General features: G+C 38.5%; 1 pseudogene; it reads right to left on the bottom strand.

The window, feature by feature from the left end:
* Nucleotides 1-2,442: 2,442 nt before the first annotated feature.
* On the bottom strand, nt 2,443-2,561 carry LOC128650921 (uncharacterized; annotated as a pseudogene).
* Nucleotides 2,562-23,699: the final 21,138 nt, after the last annotated feature.

Below are 23,699 nucleotides of genomic sequence, written 5' to 3'. Positions count from 1 at the left end.
CAGAGAAGACTAAGTTGCAGTCTGTTCCACAGAAGCTGCATTGTTGAAGGCCCAAAAGGAGGAAACAGCCTTCGTGGAATGAGCTGTAATTCTCTCAGGAGGCTGCTAACCAGCAGTCTCATAAGCAAAATGAATTAAACCTCTCAACCATAAAGAAGAAAAGTATCAGAAGATTTCTGACCCTATGTTTTCTGAGAAACACACAAACAGGGCAGAGGACTGGCGAAAAGTCGCCTGTATGAAGAATTGCAGAGCATGCACAACATCCAGATTGTGCAACAAACGTTCCTTATGAAGAATGATAAGGACATAGAGAAGGAACAGCAAGTTCCTATCTCAAACTACTTAAGGAAGAAAAACCAACTTCGAACGAAGAACCACCTTATCAGCATGAAAAATAGGGTATGGCACACTGCAAGCTGAGAGTTCCAAAACTCTCAGAGCAGAAAAGATAACAAAAAGAAACAAAGCCTTCCAAGATAATAACTTAATATCTATGGAATGCAAAGGCTCAACAGAGCCTGCTGCAAAACCTTAAGAACAAGGTAAGGACTCCAAGTAGGGGTGAAAGGCATAAACGAAGGCCTGATTCTGACTAGGGCCTGACAAAAAGATAGAACATCTGGCATATCCATCAGACATTTGTGAAACAAATCCTTCTCCAGACCTTCCTGGATAAAGGACAAATCCTAGGAATCCTGACCTGACTCCAAGAGTGGCCCTTGGAATTCACACCAATAAAGGAATATACGCTATACCCTATGGAAAGTCTTTCTAGAACAGCTTTAAGATAGGACTAAGCATTCAATCTTCAAGCAATCAGCTTCAGAGAAATGAGATTTGGATGAAGGAATGGACCCTGTGATGAAAGGTCCTTCATCAGAGGAAACCTCTAAGGTTTAAGAGATGACAACTTCTCTAGGACTGTATACCAGGTCCTGCGAAGTCCCGCAGGAGCTATTAGAATAACCAATGCTCTCTCCTGAAGATACGAGCAATGACTCGTGGAAAGAGAGCAAACAGAGGAAACAGATATGCTAGACTAAAAACCCAAGGAACCGCCAGATCAACTATCAGGGCGGCCTGCGGATTATTTGACCTTAAACCATACCTTGGAAGCTTGACGTTCTGCTGAGACGCCATCAGAACCAACTTTAGCCCCCCCCCATGTGAGGGTTAACCTGGAGAACACCTCCGGATGGAGAACCCACTCCCCGGGATGAAAATTCTGTCTGCTCAGGAAGTCTGTCTGCTCAGGAAGGCAAATAGACAGCCATTGTGAGCTACTGCCCTCTGAACAAAGCAGAGCCACCTCCTTCATGGCTAAGGAACTCCATTCCTCCCCGAGCCACTGAGGTGATAGTATCCGACTGGAGCCTGATAAACCAGCTAAGGACAACTTAGGCCAAGCCCTCAGAGCATTGAAAATCGCTCTCCACTCCGAGATGTTGATGGGGAGAGCAGACTCCTCTTGAGTCCAAAGTTCTTGCACCTTTAATGAGTTCCAGACTGCTCCCCAGCCCAGCAGGCTGCCGTCTATGGTCACAATTACCCAGGAATGTCTTCAGAAACATGCACCCTGAGACAGATACTCCTGAGATACCACCACTAAAAAGAATCTCTTAAAGCTGAACCAGATCTATCCTCTGAAAGAGATCTGAATGGTCACCATTCCATTGACGGAGCATGAATAACTGCAGAGCACTCAAACGGACTCGAGAAAAGGGATGACGTCTTTGGGACCCTCAGACCCATTACCTCCATACATTAGTCACTGAAAGTGAAGAGAAAATCAGCTACAGCTGGGTTCAAACTCCCAACTTGGCTTACAAGTTGGCTAAGCCATCTACCGGACCACTATAGCTTGCTGTTAGCCAAACAGCAGACTGAAGAGAGAGGTAAGAGGAAGAAATCTTTGATTGTCTGACCTCCATTAGAAATATTCTCATAGATAGAAAATCTAATAAGATCCCTCACCCTTGTAGTTGGAACAAGGGAACTCTTCCCTAAATTCCCATTCCATAGGAACGTAGAAAAGACAAGATCTTTTGAAAAAGAGTTTGCTCGAAGAAAGGATGAGTCCTGAACCATATAATGTCCAGGAGGGCACCCCTGCAATCCAGCAAGACATAAAGAGTCTTTCAAGGAAGACTAATCTCAGTAACTTGAGAAGATCCCAGATAATGGGAACTAGAAGATACATATCCTTCAGGTCTATGTTCGTCATAAACAGAATCAAAGGAGAATGAATACTACTTTGAAGGACTGTACTCTGAGAAACTTAAAACAAAAAGCTAGATCCCGTTCCCTGAATGGGACTGGAACTATCAGTCCCAGAAAAGAAATGTCCTGAACCCAGTTCAAGAATGCCTCTCATTATACCTGGACAGCAGATACCCTAGAAAGGTGATATCTGCCCCTGGGAGGAAAAAACTTAGATTGCTACTACAGCACCTGGTATTCTCAGGCGGTCTTCTATCCAAGTACTAACCAGGCCCAACCCTGCTTAGCTTCCAAGATCAGACGAGATCGGGCACATTCATGGTGGTGTGGCCATAGGCCCAAAATACTGGACTGACTTTGCAGAAACAGTGAAAGGAAAATTTTCCTCTAGACTAATCCACTTGACATGTGGTAGAAAGACGTTTTTGCCCCACTAGGTACTAACGAGGTCTCACCCTTGCAAGAAAGTGCCAGAAGCTTTGATTCTGGTGGAGAAATAAAATATAATCCAAATAATTATACATGTCTTGGTCAAATTGGATATTGAACTTGCATCTGTAGTATTATAGAGCCAAGGCTGTGCCACTAAGCCACAGATAGGCTTCTCAGCTGACCAAAATTTCAGCCACAACGCCCCATAGACAAGCACAGCAAGTCTAAATAGGCAAGGCATCACTCTAGATGATCAAATAAACCTCCAGCTTCTTATTCATAGATCCATAAAGGAACAGCTATCCTCCATAGGGATTGAAGTACTCCGAGCCATAGTAGAACAGCTCCCTTCTACCTAAGGCATTTTAATGGAGTCAGCGATAGAAAAATCCTTTAAAGGATGGGAGACAGGGAGAAAAGAAACCCTAGCTTCTCCTATTCCTGAGAACATTTCTAGAAACACTTCCTCATAGGAAGGAACATTATAGAAATGATAAAGTTAACAAACATCCAATAGTTGACAACGACAGGGTTATCAATGTCGTCCAAGTAGCTAAAACCTCCTTTATCAGTACACGAGATGTGCAAGCATACATCTGAAGGAGACCACTTAAGCATCAGATGAAGGAATTATACTGTCCGAATCTGAGATTTTACCCTCAGAAGCTACCAGCAAATCCTCCTCACCAGACTTAGGAGGGAGAGCAGCCTGTGTAGCAGAATGTGGAACAGAAACCTTACTATCTGAAAAACTTTAATGTCCCTGTAGGTAAGGAAAAACAGATACAGCCGCAGATACCGCAGAGGACACCTGAGCTGCAAAACCTGTAGGCAAATACACTCCTCCAGGAGATTGAGAGGAACCACAGGGCACTGCATGTGACACCAATAATGCTTGGAACGTTTGAGGAAAAAGCAGTGGCATTGCCTAAACAGTATCATCCTGAGAGACACTGTCACTTTAAGAGTATAGAGACTTGCCGTGAAACAGGACAAACATAAATATATATAGCAACAGACCTCTGTTCTAAATTTATACTCCTGTAGCATAACCATGAAGAACCCCAATTCTCTTGTTATAAAAAATTCTTTATTGGGACATTAATGTGAATAATTCCTTAATAGAAGGAAATTCCCTTATAAACATATGTACATGGAGGACAATCTTAGACCCCCTGATACATAACATCAACATCAGCCCAATCACCTCCAATTATAGAAAGGTAAATAATGGAGCATTTATAAAAATAATTCCTAAAACAAAGGAAAAAACAAAGAAGACGTTTTTACATATGCAGGAAGCATATAGTAACATCAGGGGCTCTGATAAACATACAGGCTCCAAACAGCTCGAGACTGTATACCAGCCCACCGCTCTGTTCTCAGTCGGAGAAGGAGCCCTGGTCACGTGAGCGACACAGAAACTCACAAAAAATGGCGCTGCCCCGATAGTCCAAGAAGGAGGAGTCATTAGAACTGCTAGAAAGTGTGTCGCAAAAATAAAAACGGTTTGCTAAAAAGTTAATAAACCTATGTATGAGAGAGAAAACTACAGGGGAATTACAGCTGAGACTGCCTAAGTAAAGTCTGTCACAAACTTATCCATGTATAAGTGAGGAAATGGCACCTCTCTGTAGCAGGTGCAGAGATCTCAGAAACCTCTTGAAAAGATCAGTAATCAGGCCACCAGATCGTTATCCATAAAACGATCACACATAAGCCCATAAAGTCTCATACATGCAATATTGTACAAATAAAATATAGCCTCATGTAACTGTTAACCCCTCCAACCACTAAAAGGTAAACAGTTTCTCTCACATCTCACAATAAGTGCCTGCACACTGCCATTATTAACATCCTAGCTAGGATATATTGTGTCCCAAGAAAGTATGCAGAGTCCTTAAAGTGCACAGTCTCCCTTACTTAGAAGACAAAAGGCACATACGTACATCTAGCCGTCCGGCAGGAGGACAGCCTACCCGGTTTGAGAGGATGCCACTCCTCACGCGATCTGTAGAAAAAAGAGAGAACAGAGGGCAGCAACAATGTTAGGAAAACGCAGCAAGGCCCACCTCACAAGTTTTTTACTGCTTTAAAGCTACCACTACTCTACTGAAGAGATTACCGTGGACTACAGCTATACCCAGAACACAGGAAAGATCAGAGCAAACCTACTCTAGCTTTCAAAATAATAAAATCTTGATTGAAGTGAAATAAATCCAAATTTCATCAGACACCAAAACTTCACCTCCTCCATGCACCAGGGCAAAGAGAATCACTGGGGTTTGTGGGAAGGGAAGTGATACTTAACAGCTTTGCTGTGGTGCTCTTTGCCTCCTCCTGCCCGCCAGGAGTGATATTCCCAACAGTAATTGATGACGTTGTGGACTCACCATATCTTAAGAAAGAAACATCAACGGTAAAAACAAGATAATGGGGTTTTAAGTCTATTTAATAAGAAAAGTCAGAACATCCTGGAAATATTTTATTTTTTCCCATGGAAGCAATAGTGTGTGTTGTCAAACAAATTTGTGATATCCCAAGTAGGCCATTGTGGATTTCTAACAGATGGAAATAAGGCATCTGCCATAGTAATTCTGATTAATTAGTAAGGTACCACTATGTATCATGCTGTAGGGTTAGGTAAACTAAAACTTTACTTTAGATAGGAAGAGTGTTAAGAATATTAATTCAAAGTTATATTATAAAGGAAGCAGTAATGTCTTGCAAGTTTTTGTAAGCACTCTCATTTTAATATGTGAGTAGCTTGGTTTACCTATAATTTGGTAGATTCCAATCTAGTCATTCATAAATTAAATTGTAGAAATGAGAATAATTCTGTACCTATCTATAAAGACTCTACAAATGAAAGGCTAAAATTATGTTTTTATATTTTCCAAGCCAGATGATGTTCTTGATGTTAAATTTAATTGGTGCGTTCATAAAATTTTGAGAAGTAAATCTAAATGTAATCCTCCCAGGTTTACTTTCCAAATAGAAATTTAGGCATGATTATCTCAAATATTATTATAAAAATAATCTTAAAAAAACTTTTCATCAGTTGATTTTTTAAACGGATGAATGAAGGTGGCCTTTATTTTTAGTGATTGTAAATCCTAGCATTTTTTACACGCTAGTATGTACAATCACTTTAATTATAGGGAATGTCTAGCTTTGAAATTATTAATGATTCTTAAATGTCATATGCCAAATGGACGAAGGTGGAGGGGTTGTACTTCAAGGTATAAAGTATTACGTTTTAGAAGCAAAAATAATTATTGATGATAGATAGTAGTCATGTGCATTTTTTCGTATCTGGCATTTGTTTTACAAATTTGGCACAGACAGTGGCATTTGTCTCTTTTCGTCATCAGATGTTTTTGTGTCAAAAAGCAACACACAAAAATCCATGCAAATCCAAATGTTTGTGAGTTACATTTTGACACGAAGAAATCAAGAATCAAGAACCGAATTCTGCTGCTAAAACTAATGCCAAAAATAAAAAAATGCTCATGCCTAATAAAGAGTATAACCATGTGTTACTCTCCAATCTAAAAAATCATTCATTACACATAAGAATTGGCATTACTTTTAAGTAAGGGATTAGAAGATTATGTACTTACTAAACATAAAAGAGAATACCTTTATGCATCAAGTCCAAAAACTGCCTTTGATTATTATCTATTGGCTGATTTTTTCATTTAGAGATTGGGTTTACTGACCTTTACAAAAATTAGTCAGAACATTGTCAAAACATTGGGCCAATCTGGTCTCCTATGAATGTTACAAAGATGATTTGTTATATTTGGAGAGGATATAAAACTACAGCTAATGAATTTGTGAACTCTTTATGCTATTCATTTCGGAATCATCTTTTTTCACATTGTATTAAAAAGGATTCAATAGAATTTTTAGACTTATACCTTACAATGTCTCATATTATATCAATGCCATATTATATCATATCAATCTTTTTTTTTTTTTAAGATCTAAAATGGGAAACGCAATGTGCAAAAGCATATTTTACATTCCTATGTTCTTCACATAGGCCTAGATTTGGAGTTTGGCGTTAGCCGTGAAAACCAGCGTTAGAGGCTCCTAACGCTGGTTTTAGGCTAACTCCGGTATTTGGAGTCACTCAAAAAAGGGTCTAACGCTCACTTTTCAGCCGCGACTTTTCCATACCGCAGATCCCCTTACGTCAATTGCGTATCCTATCTTTTCAATGGGATCTTCATAACTCCGGTATTTAGAGTCGTGTCTGAAGTGAGCGTTAGAAATCTAACAACAAAACTCCAGCCGCAGAAAAAAGTCAGTAGTTAAGAGCTTTCTGGGCTAACGCCGGTTCATAAAACTCTTAACTACTGTACTCTAAAGTACACTAACACCCATAAACTACCTATGTACCCCTAAACCGAGGTCCCCCCACATCGCCGCCACTCGATTAAATTTTTTTAACCCCTAATCTGCCGACCGCAAAGCGCCGCCAGCTAAATTATCCCTATGTACCCCTAATCTGCTGCCCCTAACACCGCCGACCCCTGTATTATATTTAAAAACCCCTAACCTGCCCCCCACAACAATAATTAACCCCTAATCTGCCGACCGCAAAGCGCCGCCACCTACATTATAGCTATGTACCCCTAATCTGCTGCCCCTAACACCGCCGACCCCTATATTATATTTATTAACCCCTAATCTGCAGCCCTCAACGTCGCCTCCACCTGCCTACACTTATTAACCCCTAATCTGCCAAGCGGACCGCACCGCTATTATAATAAAGTTATTAACCCCTAATCCGCCTCACTAACCCTATAATATATCGTATTAACCCCTAATCTGCCCTCCCTAACATCGCCGACACCTAACTTCAATTATTAACCCCTAATCTGCCGACCGGAGCTCACCGCTATTCTAATAAATGTATTAACCCCTAAAGCTAAGTCTAACCCTAACACTAACACCCCCCTAAATTAAATATAATTTTAATCTAATGAAATTAATTAACTCTTATTAAATAAATTATTCCTATTTAAAGCTAAATACTTACCTGTAAAATAAATCCTAATATAGCTACAATATAAATTATAATTATATTGTAGCTATTTTAGGATTAATATTTATTTTACAGGCAACTTTGTAATTATTTTAATCAGGTACAATAGCTATTAAATAGTTAAGAACTATTTAATAGTTACCTAGATAAAATAATAACAAAATTACCTGTAAAATAAATCCTAACCTAAGTTACAATTAAACCTAACACTATACTATCATTAAATTAATTAAATAAAATACCTCCAATTACCTACAATTAAACCTAACACTACACTATCAATAAATTAATTAAATACAATATGTACAAATAACTACAATGAAATAAACTAACTAAAGTACAAAAAATAAAAAAGAACTAAGTTACAAAAAATAAAAAAATATTTACAAACATAAGAAAAATATTACAACAATTTTAAACTAATTACACCTACTCTAAGCCCCCTAATAAATACAATATGCAAGCTCAATCTGATTGGCTGATTGGATCAGCCAATCAGATTGATCATGATTCTGATTGGCTGATTCCATCAGCCAATCAGAATATTCCTACCTTAATTCCGATTGGCTGATTGAATCCTATCAGCCAATCGGAATTCGAGGGACGCCATCTTGGATGACGTCCCTTAAAGGAACCGTCATTCTTCAGTTGGACGTCGCCGGATGAAGATGGGTCCGCGTCGGAGGTCTTCAGGATGGAGCCGGTCCTCATCGGAAGAAGATAGAAGATGCCGCTTGGAAGATAATGGTTGCCGGTCCGGATCTACTCTTCTTCCCGGATAGGATGAAGACTTTGGAGCCTCTTCTGGACCTCTTCAGCCACCGGATGATGGATGTCTAGCCCCCGCTTAGGTTGGATGAAGATTTTGGAGCCAGGACGGATCGGTGATACCTGGTGAGGTGAAGACAAGGTAGGATGATCTTCAGGGGCTTAGTGTTTATTTAAGGGGGGTTTGGGTTAGATTAGGGGTATGTGGGTGGTGGGTTGTAATGTTGGGGGGGGTATTGTATGGTTTTTTTACAGGCAAAAGAGCTGAACTTCTTGGGGCATGCCCTGCAAAGGGCCCTGTTCAGGGCTGGTAAGGTAAAAGAGCTTTGAACTTTAGTAATTTAGAATAGGGTAGGGCATTTTTTATTTTGGGGGTCTTTGTTATTTTATTAGGGGGCTTAGAGTAGGTGTAATTAGTTTAAAATTGTTGTAATATTTTTCTTATGTTTGTAAGTATTTTTTTATTTTTTGTAATTTAGTTCTTTTTTATTTTTTGTACTTTAGTTAGTTTATTTCATGGTAGTTATTTGTACATATTGTATTTAATTAATTTATTGATAGTGTAGTGTTAGGTTTAATTGTAGGTAATTGTAGGTATTTTATTTAATTAATTTAATGATAGTATAGTGTTAGGTTTAATTGTAACTTAGGTTAGGATTTATTTTACAGGTAATTTTGTTATTATTTTAACTAGGTAACTATTAAATAGTTATTAACTATTTAATAGCTATTGTACATGGTTAAAATAATTACAAAGTTGCCTGTAAAATAAATATTAATCCTAAAATAGCTACAATGTAATTATAATTTATATTGTAGCTATATTAGGATTTATTTTACAGGTAAGTATTTAGCTTTAAATAGGAATAATTTATTTAATAAGAGTTAATTAATTTCGTTAGATTAAAATTATATTTAATTTAGGGGGGTGTTAGTGTTAGATTTAGCTTTAGGGGTTAATACATTTATTAGAATAGCGGTGAGCTCCGGTCGGCAGATTAGGGGTTAATAATTGAAGTTAGGTGTCGGCGATGTTAGGGAGGGCAGATTAGGGGTTAATACTATTTATTATAGGGTTAGTGAGGCGGATTAGGGGTTAATAACTTTATTATAATAGCGGTGCGGTCCGCTCGGCAGATTAGGGGTTAATAAGTGTAGGCAGGTGGAGGCGACGTTGTGGGGAGCAGATTAGGGGTTAATAAATATAATATAGGGGTCGGCGGTGTTAGGGGCAGCAGATTAGGGGTACATAGGGATAATGTAAGTAGCGGCGGTTTACGGAGCGGCAGATTAGGGGTTAATAATAATATGCAGGGGTCAGCGATAGCGGGGGCAGCAGATTAGAGGTTAATAAGTGTAAGGTTAGGGGTGTTTAGACTCGGGGTACATGTTAGAGTGTTAGGTGCAGACGTAGGAAGTGTTTACGCATAGCAAACAATGGGGCTGCGTTAGGAGCTGAACGCGGCTTTTTTGCAGGTGTTAGGTTTTTTTTCCAGCTCAAACAGCCCCATTGTTTCCTATAGGGGAATCGTACACGAGCACCTTTTTGAGGCTGGCCGCTTGCGTAAGCAACTCTGGTATCGAGAGTTGAAGCTGCGTTAAATATGCTCTACGCTCCTTTTTTGGAGCCTAACGCAGCTTTTATGTGGACTCTCAATACCAGAGTTATTTTTATGGTGCGGCCAGAAAAAAGCCGGCGTTAGCTTTTCGGGTCGTTACCCACAAAACTCCAAATCTAGCCGATAGAAAATAATGTACTTTTTATTTTTTAAATTTATATTTCTATATATATCCGAAACAAATACATATGTACACACATATATACATCTACATATACACACTTTGATATGTATACGTATGTATCTCTATGTTAAAGCCCTTTGCAGGCTTTTTTTCCCCCCACTTTCTGAGACCTCATATCTTTGAGCCTTTATAACTTTGTATCCAAATGAAAGAGGAGAGTTCTTCCTAAGAACTAGAATATGCAAATGTAAGAGGAGAGTTCTTCCTAAGAACTAGAATATGCAAATGTAAGAGGAGAGTTCTGCCTATCTTTGAGCCCTTATAACTTTTTATTGCAATTTTTGTAAAAAAAAAAAAATTTCATACAGTGTTATTATGAGAGTAACTGTATTGTGAAATATATTTTTGATGTTTTTTTGTGACAAATTTTATTCAAGTGTAACAGTTAACCAGAGCTCTGAGGATGCGATAACCTTATGCGCATTATATTAAATTGTGCTCGATCAAACAACTTTATTTTTAAATTGTAATACGCATGCTACTTCCAACGTGCACAAACCCCTTATTGCTTGTGGGTAACAGGTTAGCTCTCCACTCATTATCTGGCCCGATACAGGTTACATGTACAAGTTTTATTATGACATATAAATATTGCCTAAATAACAAAACATGTTGTTTACATTTGGTTCTATCCACTTTCCAAACTGTCCAATTTTATAGATGCAAATATTCAAAAATCCAATCCAAACCTTTCCCAGTCCCATAGAGTTTGGCTAAAGGGTTTTCTACCTGTATAATCATGACAATATTTAACATCATCATCATCTTATTAAAAAAAATCATATTAAAGCATTGGCTATACTCCTCAAAGATCCATATTTAAAGGATCTAGCAGAAAAAAACTATTTTCTTCTTAAGAAGAAATCCAAAAATGTAACTAGCACCAAGTAAAAACATAATTTATGTAAGAACTTACCTGATAAATTCATTTCTTTCATATTAGCAAGAGTCCATGAGCTAGTGACGTATGGGATATACATTCCTACCAGGAGGGGCAAAGTTTCCCAAACCTTAAAATGCCTATAAATACACCCCTCACCACACCCACAAATCAGTTTAACGAATAGCCAAGAAGTGGGGTGATAAGAAAAAAGTGCGAAAGCATAAAAAATAAGGAATTGGAATAATTGTGCTTTATACAAAAAAATCATAACCACCACAAAAAAGGGTGGGCCTCATGGACTCTTGCTAATATGAAAGAAATGAATTTATCAGGTAAGTTCTTACATAAATTATGTTTTCTTTCATGTAATTAGCAAGAGTCCATGAGCTAGTGACGTATGGGATAATGACTACCCAAGATGTGGATCTTTCCACGCAAGAGTCACTAGAGAGGGAGGGATAAAATAAAGACAGCCAATTCCTGCTGAAAATAATCCACACCCAAAATAAAGTTTAATGAAAACATAAGCAGAAGATTCAAACTGAAACCACTGCCTGAAGTACTTTTCTACCAAAAACTGCTTCAGAAGAAGAAAACACATCAAAAATGGTAGAATTTAGTAAAAGTATGCAAAGAGGACCAAGTTGCTGCTTTGCGAATCTGATCAACCGAAGCTTCATTCCTAAACGCCCAGGAAGTAGAAACTGACCTAGTAGAATGAGCTGTAATCCTTCGAGGCGGAGTTTTACCCGACTCGACATAGGCATGATGAAATAAAGATTTCAACCAAGATGCCAAAGAAATGGCAGAAGCTTTCTGGCCTTTTCTAGAACCGGAAAAGATGACAAATAGACTAGAAGTCTTTCGGAAAGACTTAGTAGCTTTAACATAATAATACAAAGCTCTAACAGCATCCAAAGAATGCAATGATTTCTCCTTAGAATTCATAGGATTAGGACATAATGAAGGAACCACAATTTCTCTACTAATGTTGTTAGAATTCACAACCTTAGGTAAAAAATTCAAAAGAAGTTTGCAGCACCGCCTTATCCTGATGAAAAATCAGAAAAGGAGACTCACAAGAAAGAGCAGATAATTCAGAGACTCTTCTGGCAGAAGAGATGGCCAAAAGAAACAAAACTTTCCAAGAAAGTAATTTAATGACCAAAGAATACATGGGTTCAAAAGGAGGAGCTTGAAGAGCCCCCAGAACCAAATTCAAACTCCAAGGAGGAGAAATTGACTTAATGACAGGTTTTATACGAACCAAAGTTTGTACAAAACAATGAATATCAGGAAGATTAGCAATCTTTCTGTGAAAAAGAACAGAAAGAGCAGAGATTTGTCCATACAAGGAACTTGCGGACAAACCTTTATCTAAACCATCCTGAAGAAACTGTAAAATTCTCGGTATTCCAAAAGAATGCCAAGAAAAATGATGAGAAAGACACCAAGAAATATAAGTCTTCCAGACTCTATAATATATCTCTCTAGATACAGATTTACGAGCCTGTCACATAGTATCAATCACAGAGTCAGAGAAACCTCTTTGACCAAGAATCAAGCGTTCAAACTCCATACCTTAAAATTTAAGGAATTGAGATCCTGATGGAAGAAAGGACCTTGCGACAGAAAGTCTGGTCTTAACAGAAGAGTCCACAGCTGGCAAGAGGCCATCCGGACAAGATCCGCATACCAAAACCTGTGAGGCCATGCTGGAGCTACCAGCAGGACAAACGAGCATTCCTTTAGAATCTTGGAGAATACTCTCGGAAGAAGAACTAGAGGCGGAAAGATATAGGCAGGATGATACTTCCAAGGAAGTGATAATGCATCCACTGCCTCCGCCCGAGGATCCCGGGATCTGGACAGATACCAGGGAAGTTTCTTGTTTAGATGAGAAGCCAACAGATCTATTTCTGGGAGTTCCCATATTTGAACAATCTGAAGAAATACCTCTGGGTGAAGAGACCATTCGCCCGGATGCAACGTTTGGCGACTGAGATAATCCGCTTCCCAATTGTCTATACCTGGGATATGAACCGCAGAGATTAGACAGGAGCTGGATTCTGGCCAAACCAAAATTCGAGATACTTCTTTCATAGCCAGAGGACTGTGAGTCCCTCCTTGATGATTGATGTATGCCACAGTTGTGACATTGTCTATCTGAAAACAAATGAACAACTCTCTCTTCAGAAGAGGCCAAGACTGAAGAGCTCTGAAAATTGCACGAAGTTCCAAAATATTGATCGGTAATCTCACCTCCTGAGATTCCCAAACCCCTTGTGCCGTCAGAGACCCCCACACAGCTCCCCAACCTGAAAGACTTGCATCTGTTGAGATTATAGTCCAGGTCGGAAGAACAAAGAAGCCCCCTGAACTAAACGATGGTGATCTGTCCACCATGTCAGAGAGTGTCGTATAATCGGTTTAAAGATATTAATTGAGATATCTTTGTGTAATCCCTGCACCATTGGTTCAGCATACAGAGCTGAAGAGATCGCATGTGAAAACGAGCAAAGGAGATCGCATCCGATGCGGCAGTCCTAAGACCTAAAATTTCCATGCATAAGGCTACCAAAGGGAATGATTGTGACTGAAGGTTTTGACAAGCTGATATCAATGTTAAACTTCTCTTGTCTGACAAGGACAGAGTCATAGACACTGAATCTATCTGGAAACCTAAAAAGGTTACCCTTGTCTGAGGAATCAATGAACTTTTTGGTAAATTGATCCTCCAACCATGATCTTGAAGAAAGAACACAAGTCGATTCGTATGAGATTCTGCGAAAATGTGAAGACTGAGCAAGTACCAAGATATCGTCCAAATAAGGAAATACCAAAACCCTGTTCTCTGATTACAGACAGAAGGGCACAGAGAACCTTTGAAAAAATTCTTGGAGCTTATGCTAGGCCAAACGGTAGACCACAAAACTGGTAATGCTTGTCTAAAAAGAGAATCTCAGAAACTAAAAGTGATCTGGATGAATCGGAATATGCAGATATGCATCCTGTAAATCTATTGTAGACATATAATGCCCTTGCTAAACAAAAGGCAGGATAGTCCTACAGTTACCATCTTGAATGTTGGTATCCTTACATAACGATTCAATATTGATAGATCCGGAACTGGTCTGAAGGAATTGACCTTCTTTGGTACAATGAAGAGATAGAATAAAACCCCAGCCCCTGTTCCAGAACTGGAACTGGCATAATTACTCCAGCCAACTCTAGATCTGAAAAACATTTCAAAAATGCTGAGCCTTTGCTGGGTTTACTGGGACACGGGAAAGAAAAAAATCTCTTTGCAGGAGGCCTTAACTTGAAGCCAATTCTGTACCTTTCTGAAACAATGTTCTGAAACCAGAGATTGTGAACGGAATTGATCCAAATTTCTTTGAAGAAAACGTAATCTGCCCCATACCAGCTGAGCTGGAATGAGGGCCGCACCTTTATGGGTACTTAGGAGCTGGCTTTAGGTTTCTATAAGGCTTGGATATATTCCAAACTGGAAATGGTTTCCAAACTGATACCGCTCCTGAGGATGAAGGATCAGACTTTTGTTCCTTGTTGTGAGGAAAGGAACGAAAACGATTATTAGACCTAAATTTACCTTAGATTTTTTATCCTTTGGTAAAAAAGTTCCCTTCCCTCCAGTAACAGTTGAGATAATAGAATCCAACTGAAAACCGAATAATTTATTACCCTGGAAAGAAAGGGAAAGCAAAGTTTACTTAGAAGACATATCAGCATTCCAAGTTTTAAGCCATAAAGCTCTTCTAGCTAAAATAGCTAGAGACATATACCTGACATCAACTCTAATGATATCAAAAGATGGTATCACAAATAAAATTATTAGCATGAATAATAATAATGCTATAAAATTATGATCTGTTACTTGTTGCGCTAAAGCTTCTAACCAAAAAGTTGAAGCTGCAGCAACATCCGCTAAAAATATAGCAGGAGTAGAGACAGCCCCATTAACCTTAAAATGCTTTTGGCGCCAAAAATGACGACACATCCAGAACGCCGACACGTCAAAAAATGACGCAACTTCCGGCGACACGTATGACGCCGGAAACAGAAAAAAAAAATGCACCAAAAAAGTCCTCGCCAAGAATGACGCAATAAAATGAAGCATTTTCAGCCCCCGCGAGCCTAACAGCCCACAGGTAAGAAAAAATGATTGATTCAAATGCATTATCCCAAATATGAAACTGACTGTCTGAAAATAAGGAATGTTGAACATCCTGAGTCAAGGCAAATAAATGTTTGAATACATATATTTAGAACTTTATAAAAAAAGTGCCTAACCATAGCTTAGAGTGTCACAGAAAATAAGCTTACTTACTTACCCCAGGACACTCATCTACATGTTGTAGAAAGCCAAACCAGTACTGAAACGAAAATCAGCAGAGGTAATGGTATATATATATAAGAGTATATCGTCAATCTGAAAAGGGAGGTAAGAGATGAATCTCTACGACCGATAACAGAGAACCTATGAAATAGACCCCGTAGAAGGAGATCATTGCATTCAAATAGGCAATACTCTCCTCACATCCCTCTGACATTCACTGCACGCTGAGAGGAAAACCGGGCTCCAACCTGCTGCGGAGCGCATATCAACGTAGAATCTAGCACAAACTTACTTCACCACCTCCATAGGAGGCAAAGTTTGTAAAACTGATTTGTGGGTGTGGTGAGGGGTGTATTTATAGGCATTTTAAGGTTTGGGAAACTTTGCCCCTCCTTGTAGGAATGTATATCCCATACGTCACTAGCTCAGGGACTCTTGCTAATTACATGAAAGAAATAGTGATGGTAAGAAGGACCACTTTAGATAACATCATTCTCATATTAAAAAAAATAATGGATTGGATGCCATAAAACTAATCCATACATGTGATGCATGAACAGCATTCCCTTCAGCTATCACATTCCACTATACCACAAATGATCAACTAAATATCGACAACAAAAATTAAATGTATGCTTACCTGCTCAATGCATCATTCCTGATGGCCCAAGATGTAGCATTTGCTCTAGTGGAATGAGCAGTAATGCACCCAGGAGGAGTCTTCACCACCACCAAGTACACTTTATCAATCAAGGCCTTTAAACCAAGCGACTAAGGTAGATAAAACACAGAAAAGAACACATCCCCAAATTCAAGGTTATAGATTTTATAACATGGATAGCTAAAACCTAATGCACTTACTAGAAGTGAAAAAAATCACATGCAAATCATAAAACTCAACTTGATTTCCGTCAGAGTCCCTGTATAGCTCCTGGCGTGCTGCCTTGATGGATGAAAATAAGGGATCAACCGTCTGATAACCTGAGACCTGGCCGTGGATTTGCCCTGTAGACCTCCTGTCAACTTTCTCAAGGGATATCCTGCCTTGCAGGTACCCTTAAAAAGTTATCGGAAGGTCCTGAAGCTAGAAGGGTCCTAGAAAAAGAAGGTCCCATCTTAGAGGAAGAGACCAAGGTGGGCATGACGACATTTGAACCAGATCCACATACCAAGTCCTGGAAGGCCATGCTGGAGTTATCAAAATTACTGATGCCATTAAGGCATCTATGAGAGTTTCCTGAGGATCTCAAGACATGGCATAATACCATGGCAGTTTGCTGGTCAAGTGGAGGGCCATGAGGTCTATGTCCTGTACACCCCACAATCTCATGATTTGGTCTAACACCTCCTGGTTTAAATACCATTACCCTTGGTGAAGGTACTGGAGGCTGAGAAAATCCACTTACCAATTGTTTACTCTTAGCATGTAGATAGCTGAAATCATGCAATGATTGCATTCTGTCCAAATGACAATGTGGGTTACTTCCCCTTAATTGACAAGAAATATTATGTTCTGCCTTGATGATTTATATAAGCCACTGCCGTGATAAGATAAGATCTCTGCCATCAAAATTTTCCATGTCGCGTGAGCAGGCCAAATGACCAACACCTGAGCTGGTTATAACTGGAGCCCCAAGAAAATGGCATAATAGCAATAGATACACTGCCAAACTCAGTTTGCAGATCCAATAGAACAACACAAAATGTGTAAGGCAGCCTCATAAAGCTAAAATCCAATTCTTTATTAACCAATATTGAAAATATATACAAAAAGTTGACATGGAGAGCAAAAACATACTTGTTACAAACAAAGAACAGTGCCCACTGTGACGTCTAAGGCATTTCAGTTAAAACACTGTAATCACAGACTATGCCACTACATGATTGTGTTTCCTTTATAGGTGGATCCAAGCTATTGGTCCCCTCCTAAAGCAATACAAAACATAGTGATACATGACTGCAAATTGACTGAATTGTTAATGGTCAACAAATGTAACTCCAATACGATTTTTTTTTTAATGATGTAACATATGGTATAACATTAATAACTGATATGTAACAAAACATAATTCTAACTTGTCTATATAAATGTGTATACTATCAAAAAGACAATACAGTTTCACTAATGATTCAAAGTATAATTTCATACAACAATGTAATACATTCAAAATTAATTGAACACATATTTACAAACTACTATATAATTTAATCATGCTTAAATCAGTATATTTGTATTATCAATAGGCTGATTCACCAAAAATTCAAGCTGTCATATTGAGAGTTAAATCCTTTGGAAACCCTAGTCTGGAGCTTGTGAATCCAGAACACTTCCTTCTTTTTTGTTCTTGAGACATTCAAACAGGCAGAGTTTAATATTTCTATCTTTGTAAATGCCTTTCTTAACAGCATTTATTGTATAGTGTTAGGATGTATTTCATGTTTAGCTGATACAGCTGCATATAAGTGTATGTGAGTAAGTTATGATATTGAGTATTCAAAAATGGCACATACAATAATGCTAGGTAAATTAATCATTCTTACTTATGAGGATCAGGTGACATTTCTTCTGCATTAAGTTCAACATGCAGTTCTTCTGTTTGATATTTAAATGGCAAGCATGGTGGAGTAAATGGAGTCTCCAACTCAGCATAATGATATGACATGTAGCAGGCTGAATAGAATAGAAACGTAAGATGTAGTGTTACAAAACTTATTTATAGATCCAAGTAAAGGGCATTTTCAAACATTTCAGCAAAAACATTTTGAATTAGGAAACTATACTTTGTTTTACATGGTGTATTATCAGCTATGAGTACGGCATGTACCCGAAACACGTAAGCTGCTTTTTGTTATTGAATAGGCTAATGCTCTTGCTTGTTCTATGAAGATTTTATACAATTTTAAAAGTATGCAATAAAAGCGGTTTTATTCGAGTGCTCCTCTCACACTTTTTTTTTAGTTGCAAATTGACCAGCGAGAGTAGAGCACTATTGTGACCCCTACAGTATCCAAGCATCACTATAGAAGCTGTTTGCATGCTGCATGGAAACCGCTACATTGGATCCAAGAGAGAGTTGCTGAGAGATGACTGCCCAGTGCGTGAGTCCAGTCAATCTGAAAGAAGGACATGGATTTTGTTTGTTTTCTCTGCTGGATCAAGGTAATTTGATGAGAGTATATCGCTCACTGCCACACCAAGTCCTGAAGACTGGATGAGTCGTTTGTGACTGAGTTAGATTACTTCATGGGGTAAGCACACGTTGAGTGGTTCCATATGTATGCAGCGGATACTAAAAGGCTTGTGCAGCTACACATTTTTGTCTAACAGTATTATAATAACTGTTAAGAATATTTATATGAGCCTCCCTTTGGGGATCATTGATTTTTTCTATATAGTACATGAATATTTGACTAGCAAGATCTGTACCGTAAACTGAAAGTCAGTAGTTATGGGTTTTATGCTACAACGCCGTAACATAAAACTCATAACTAAAATGCTAAAAAGTAAACTAACACCCATAAACTACCTATTAACCACTAAACCAAGGGCCCTTCCGCATCGCAAACACTAAAATAAAATCATTAACCCCTAATCTGCCGCTCTCAACATCGCCGCCACTATAATAAACATATTAACCCCTAAACCGCTGCACAACCGCATCGTAAACACTTGTTAAATATTAACCCCTAATCTGCTGTCCCTAACATCGCCGCAACCTACATTACTGTTATTAACCCCTAATCTGCTGTCCCTAACATCGCCGCCACTATACTAAAGTTATTAACCCCTAAACCTAACCCTAAGTCTAACCCTAACACCCTTAACTTTAATATAATTAAAATCAATCTAAATAAAATAATAATAATAATAATATCATTAACTAAATAATTCCTATTTAAAACTAAATACTTACCTATAAAATAAAACCTAAGCTGCTACAATATAACTAATAGTTACATTGTAGCTAGCTTAGATTTTATTTTTATTTCACAGGCAAGTTTGTACTGATTTTAACTAGGTAGACTAGTTAGTAAATAGTTATTAACTATTTACTAACTACCTATCTAAAATAAATACAAACTTACCTGTAAAATAAAACATAACCTGTCTTACACTAACATCTAACCTTACAATACAATTAAATAAATTACATTAATTAAATACAATTAACTAAATTACAAAAAAAAACAAACACTACAGTACACAAAATAAAAATGAAATCATCAAATATTTAAACTAATTACACCTAATCTAATAGCCCTATCAAAATAAAAAATCCCCCCCCCAAAAAATAAAAAAAACCCTAGCCTACACTAAACTGCCAATGGCCCTTAAATGGGCCTTTTGCGGGGTATTGCCCCAAAGAAATCAGCTCTTTTACCTGTAAAAAAAATGAAAATAACCCCCAACAGTAAAACCCACCACCCACACAACCAAACCCCCCAAATAAAATCCTATCTAAAAAAACCTAAGCTCTCCTTTGCCCTGAAAAGGGCATTTGGATGGGCATTGCCCTTAAAAGAGCATTTAGCTCTTTTTCTGCCCAAACCCTAAGCTAAAAATAAAACCCACCCAATAAACCCTTAAAAAAAACTAACACTGACCCCCGAAGATCCACTAACAATTTTTGAAGACCCGACATCCATCCTAAGCAAAGCAGCAGAAGTCCTCATCGAAGCCGGCAGAAGTCTTCATGCAAGCGGGCTGAAGTCTTCATCCAAGCCGGCAGAACTCTTCATCCAGATGGCATCTTCTATCTTCATCCATCAAGCGCGGAAAGGCTCCATCTTCAAGAAATCCGGCGCGGAGCATCCTCTTCAATCAACGGCTCTTCCAGAATGAAGGTTCCTTTAAGGGACGTCATCCAAGATGGCGTCCCTTGAATTCCGATTGGCTGATAGAATTCTATCAGCCAATTGGAATTAAAGGGTAAAAAATCCTATTGGCTGATGCAATCAGCCAATAGGATTGAGCTTGCATTCTATTGGCTGTTCCAATCAGCCAATAGAATGCGAGCTCAATCCTATTGGCTGTTCCAATCAGCCAATAGGATTGAGCTTGCATTTTATTGGCTGTTCCAACCAGCCAATAGAATGCGAGCTCAATCCTATTGGCTGATTGCATCAGCCAATAGGATTTTTTACCCTTTAATTTCCGATTGGCTGAATTCTATCAGCCAATCAGTATTCAAGGGATGCAATCTTGGATGATGTCCCTTAACGGAACCTTCATTCTGGAAGAGACGTCGATTGAAGAGGATGCTCCGCGCCGGATGTCTTGAAGATGGAGCCGCTCCATGCCGGATGGATGAAGATAGAAGATGCCGGCTTGGATGGAGACTTCGGCCCACTTGGATCAAGACTTCTGCCGGCTTTGTTGAGAAATTCTTCGTTGAGGATGGATGTCCGGTCTTCAAAAACTTTAAGTGGATCTTCGGGGGTTAGTGTTAGGTTTTTTTAAGGGTTTATTGGGTGGGTTTTATTTTTAGCTTAGGGTTTGGGCGGAAAAAGAACTGAATGGCCTTTTAAGAGCAATGCCCATACAAATGCCTTTTTCAGGGCAATGGAGAGCTTTTTAGATTTTTGTTTGTATTTTTTTTACAGGTAAAAGAGATGATTTCTTTGGGGCAATGCCCCGCAAAAGGCCCTTTTAAGGGCCATTGGTAGTTTATTGTAGGCTAGGGTTTTTTTTTATTTTGGGGGGGCTGTTTTATTTTGATAGGGCTTTTAGATTAGTTGTAATTAGTTTAAATATTTGATCATTTCTTTTTTATTTTGTGTAATTTAGTGGGTTTTTTTGTAATTTAGTTAATTGTATTTAATTAATGTAATTTATTATTGTAATTGTTAGTGTAACTCAGGTTAGGTTTTATCTAACAGGTAAATTTATATTTATTTTAACTAGTATAGTAAATAGTTAATAATCTACAAGACTCGTAATAGCAGCGGTAGTGAAAAGCAGCGTTATGAGCCTTAACGCTGCTTTTTTACTCATAACGCAAAACTCGTAATCTAGCTGTTAGTTAATTGTATTTAATTAATGTAATTTATTTAATTGTAGTGTAATGTTAGGTGTTAGTGTAAGAAATATTAGGTTTTTTTTTACAGGTAAATTTGTATTTATTTTAACTAGGTAGCTAGTAAATAGTTAATAACTATTTACTAACTAGTCTACCTAGTTAAAATAAATACAAACTTACCTGTGAAATAAAAATAAAACCTAAGATAGCTACAATGTAACTAATAGTTATATTGTAGATAAGCTTAGGGTTTATTTTGTAGGTAAGTATTTAGTTTTCAATAGGAATCATTTAGTTAATGATAGTAATTTTTATTTAGATTTATTTTAATTATATTAAAGTTAGTGAGTGTTAGGGTTAGACTAAGGGTTAGGTTTAGGGGTTTATAACTTTAGTATAGTGGCAGCGACGTTGGGGAAGGCAGATTAAGGGTTATTAAATTTATGTAGGTGGCGACATTGGGGGCAGCAGATTAGGGGTTAATAAGTATAGGTGGGTGGTGGTGGCAGATTAGGGGTTAATAATTGTAATGTAAGTGGCGGCTATGTCGGGGGCAGCAGATTAGGGGTTAATAAGTGTAATGTAGGTGGCGGCGATGTCGGGGGCGGCAGATTAGGGGTTAATAAGTGTAATGTAGGTGGCGGCGATGTCGGGCGGCAGATTAGGGGTGTTTAGATTTGGGGTTTATGTTTAAACATAACTTTTCTTTCCCCATAGGAATTAATGGGGCTGCATTAAGGAGCTTTACGCTCCTTTATTGCAGGTGGTAGGCTTTTTTTTAGCCGGCTCTCCCCATTAATTTCTATGGGGAAATCGTGCACAAGCACGTAAAACCAGCTCAAAGCTGCGCTGGTATTGGAGTGCGGTATGGAGCTCAATTTTGCTCAACGCTCACATATTGCCTGCTAACGCCGGGTTTATGAAAACCTGTAATAGCAGCGCTATAGGGAGGTGAGCGGTGGAAATAACTTGCAAGATAGTACCGAGCCGCTCTTACCGCAAAACTCGTAATCTGGGCGATTGTTAGGAAAGTGTTTAAAGGACCTGGCTTCTAAAGAAGATTTAGGGACAAAAATATAAGGCTCCATGATAGTGGAAACAATAAATAAATAGAATGCACAATCATAAGGCTATATCCCCTGAAATATAGTTCTTGAAATAAGGGAAAAAACATACCCCCTACAAACAGAAGCATAAAAAAATATAGGGCGAAGAGCACTAATACGACATTAGAAAAATTAAATCATGCTCCCAAAAACAAAGCACACTAAGAAAAACACATTCAATTAGCGCATGCAAATAGTAAATGAAACGCGAAAAAACTGTGTACATAAAGATACAGTAGTGCGCCAAAAACATTAATTATGCTTACCTAATAAATTCCTTTTCTTCCATGGGAAAGAGTTCACAGCAACATTCATTATATATGGGAAATAAGAACCTGGCCACCAGGAGGAGGCAGAGACCCACCAGCCAAAGGCTTAAATACTCCTTCCACTTCCTCTATACCCCAGTCATTCAGCCGAGGAACAACGAACAGTGGAAGAAGCATTAAGGTAAAAAGGTTCCAGAAGATGAAAACAACAAAGCCTCAAAAACGGGCGGGGGCTGTGGACTCTTTCCCATGGAAGAAAAGGAAATGATCAGACAAGCATAATTTATGTTTTTCTTCCTAATGGGAAAGATTCCACAGCCACATTCATTACTTATGGGAAATTTATACCCATGTCAAAGAGGACACAGAGGGTAAGAGGTGGACCATTGAAGACACCCATTGAAAAAGCATATTCCCAGAAAACAAAGTCCCATTTCGTCCGAAAACCGGGAACAACATCATTAAAAGAAAAAACGACCAACAGTCCAAAGGACCTGGACAGTTACCACGAGTAGATGCAACCAAGACACAGGCCTTGAAGACCCCACTCTCAGGGGCAACAACCCAGTCACAGCCCCTTAAACCGACAAGGGGAATCCAACTAACAATTCCCAGAGGGAAAACCAGACAGGACAGAAAAACCAACTCAGGCCTTCAAGAAGACAACCAAGATCCGCTCGCTAGGCTCACCTGAACATATATCAGGGTGGAAAAAGACAGAAGCAGAAAACAAGAAATGACCAGAGAGAAACAAGGACCAGCGGACGCAGAAACCATTA

The sequence above is a fragment of the Bombina bombina genome, chromosome 2 (assembly GCF_027579735.1).
Source record: "Bombina bombina isolate aBomBom1 chromosome 2, aBomBom1.pri, whole genome shotgun sequence".
NCBI lineage: Eukaryota > Metazoa > Chordata > Amphibia > Anura > Bombinatoridae > Bombina > Bombina bombina.
The sequence above is the reverse complement of the archived record's forward strand: the minus strand, read 5'-3'. Positions and strand labels throughout refer to the sequence as shown.